Source organism: Rosa chinensis, chromosome 6 (assembly GCF_002994745.2).
Source record: "Rosa chinensis cultivar Old Blush chromosome 6, RchiOBHm-V2, whole genome shotgun sequence".
NCBI classification, from domain to species: Eukaryota; Viridiplantae; Streptophyta; class Magnoliopsida; order Rosales; family Rosaceae; genus Rosa; species Rosa chinensis.
This window is the reverse complement of record NC_037093.1, coordinates 1586523-1589666: the sequence shown is the minus strand read 5'-3', so window position 1 is coordinate 1589666 and position 3144 is coordinate 1586523.

Below are 3144 nucleotides of genomic sequence, written 5' to 3'. Positions count from 1 at the left end.
TTATCTAGCGTCAAGCGGGATATCCCTTTAGTTGCCCTCATGCCTGCCCACAAATGACTAAGTTTGGATAATATTGGTGCAACAGGACAGGCAGTACAAGTGATGAGAATAGTAAACACTAGTGCTATAATAAAGTAAGCTGATCTCTGGTAAAAAATATTCATGAGCACCAATTGAAGCAAGAATTCTTTGCTCCCATTGATTCATTTATTTCCCAACTGTCATAGGATTTGCCCTAGGGAGTTGCTTTCCATTGATTCATTTGTTTCCCAACTGTCAAAGGATCTAGGTAATTTCCGATCAGCTTCACGTTGGAACTCCATTGCTTTATCTACGTGATTAATTTAGGCAACATACTCTTTGAGATCCGTCGGAGCGTGGAAGTCGAAAGTGATTGTAAAAAAGGCTAAGATCTCTACTACATGCATAGTCATTCTGCAAAGACGAAGATGTTTGGCTTAGATCAATGAACAATTGAACACCATATTTAATTTAAGCGATACGAACAGTTACTAGAGACAAATCTAGCAAGATTGGCGGCAATCTTTTCATTTTCCGGCGTAACCCATGTAGGCCAAACTGCACTTAAAAAGGTCTTTTACAGCCCATAATGTGCACTATAAATGCATAATTACGGCGTACAAAAACACGATGCTCGAGTCTTAAAAGACTTACTTAATTCAAGAACGCCGTAAATGTAATTTTACATATGTCAATCCCATTTTTACTGCACATGTTGCACGCCGTAAAAGACCTTGTATTTAAGGCGCACCCACGCATACTGTAAAAGAGTCGTTGAGTTCCCATTTAAGGGCAATCTATTTTCATCTCCCAGCGTAACCCATGTAGGCCAACCAAAGATTGATAAATTACCATATAAAATTTTCTCTTAGTAAGTGGAGGGACTAGACTACTGGAGGCTTAATTTTCTATATTAATTGAGCATATTTGATCCATGAAAGCACAAGCATATCTTTGCTACACAATGTGAACGGAAGCTAGAAGATCCTTTGTCCTTGGTTTTCTTCTCTGTCTTCCCCTGATGTTCCTCTTTAATACAGATTTATCTCTGTTAACTTGTGCTACATAATCTGAAGGGGTGAAGATACTTTTTCCCTAATGTTTATCGTTGTATTCCCCTGATGTCCTTAATTATTAGAGATTTATCTCTGCTAGCTCAGAAAAAAGTTCTGTTAAAAAATGAAAGAAATATCATTTTACTCTCCTGTACGACTGTACGCATCGTCTTCTCGTCTTTTGAGTTCCAAACCAGTTGCATACAATTTTAAATTGTACGTGGTTGATGTACATGTTGCTAGTTCTGAATCATTTATTGATGATTTAATGCAAAACGTTTTACAGATATTTTTGAACTACTAATTAGCATCCGAGTTTATATCAATTAGCTAGACAATTGTCATTTACGTTTTTTGAGAAACAAAGATATGTTTTTTATTGATAAAATCAGAATGACATATACGTCAGCATTTTTTCAGACTCAACCCATGTAGTTGATGGCCAAGTAACAATCAAACCTCACAAACACCGCTCATTAACTACATACTGAAACTCGCTTTAAGTGAGCCTAAGATCAATATTAGAACGCCTCGCACTCACCCCTCTAGCTAGGTAAAATCATCTTTTACCTGCCTCCGCTGAGCATGTAATTGTGTAGGGAACAAAATGTACTTCTTGAGAAGCCCATAAAACCAATTCCATCAAACTTAGACTTGCAAACGACAGAACCAAAAAAGATATCAATTTTGACAAAAACGTTGATCTCAGCTTGCTGGCATTTGTGAACTAATTTGTAAATAGACCACCTCTTAGGACCAATGAATTAAGGATTCAAACCATAATTTGGGACAGATCGAGCCAAATTGCTAAGTAATTAACAAGCAAGGGTGACAAGATACCTCTTGAACGCCCAAACAAAAACAGGCCCCTGCAAGAATAAAACCAAGGTTCAAATAGATTACCAGGGTTCTTTTGAATTCGAAATGGTTTGTCAACCACCCAGATTCGTTGAAAGTGAAACTGATGATTAGTCGCTTCAAACTTCTTGCAAGTCAAAGACTTGCCCAACAAATATGATTGAGAGAATTTTTGAACCAGCCTCCAATCCTTGTCAAATCTACCGTGTTACCATCCATAGCCCGAACCAAGGAGACAACGAAGCTAATGATGATGAAATCGATGGTCATATATCATGGAAAAGAACTCGTAATAAAGAAGGATTTAGGGTTAGAGTTTTGATTTAGTCTGAAGACTGTAGTAGATGAGAGGGGTTTTTTCTCTTAGAATTTTTTGGGAGTAACTATACTTCTTGAATCACGTTGTCATTTATGTTAGGGAAAATTTTGCAAACAGTATACCAAGTAAAGGCCACTAATAATTTCTATACATAAAGTTCCAAACCAAACATTTTGGTACACGGAATTTGAAGACCGACCCACTTTCCGTACACGACGTCAATGATGCCGTGAGATCTCGGCCAGCTGGCATATTTTTAGGGGCAAATTGGTCTCTATCTGTTTCTTACTCTAGCCACCCAACTCTATCTCTCTCTCTTACTCCGGCACATCCCGATTGAATCCGAAATCTTGGAAATTCTGGCAACAATTGTAGCCATTTTCTTCCTTGCAGCAGAGTCCTTCACTCCCCCAACATACAATCTTCTCCCTGGAGAAATCTGCTACCAGATGCTCCGGCGAACCGACAAAGGGGTGGCGGCCAGCGATGGGGCTGATTCCGGCGACGCACGGCACCAGAGAGTCGAAATCGAAGCGGTCGACGTAGATGAACTGGCCGAGCTGGAGGCAGTTGGCGAGGATGAGATCAGTGTCTTTCTCAGAGGGGGAGACGTAGGTGGAGTTGAGGGAGTCGGAGAGCTGGACGTAGAAGCCTTGGTTGGGCCAGAGGTCGTCGGAGTCGGCGAGGGCGGGGACTATGCCGATGACTTGGAGCAGGGCAGAGCGGTGGTCGCCGATGACTTTGGTGGCAGAGTTCATGGACTGGAGGAGCCGGGAGTGGGTGACGCCATTGGGGTGAGAGAATCAGAGAGAGAGAGGATTGGGATTTGGAATGTGGAGGACATGCGGTGGTCGCCGGGATTGAGCTTTCTGGTCTATTTGGGGGGGGGGG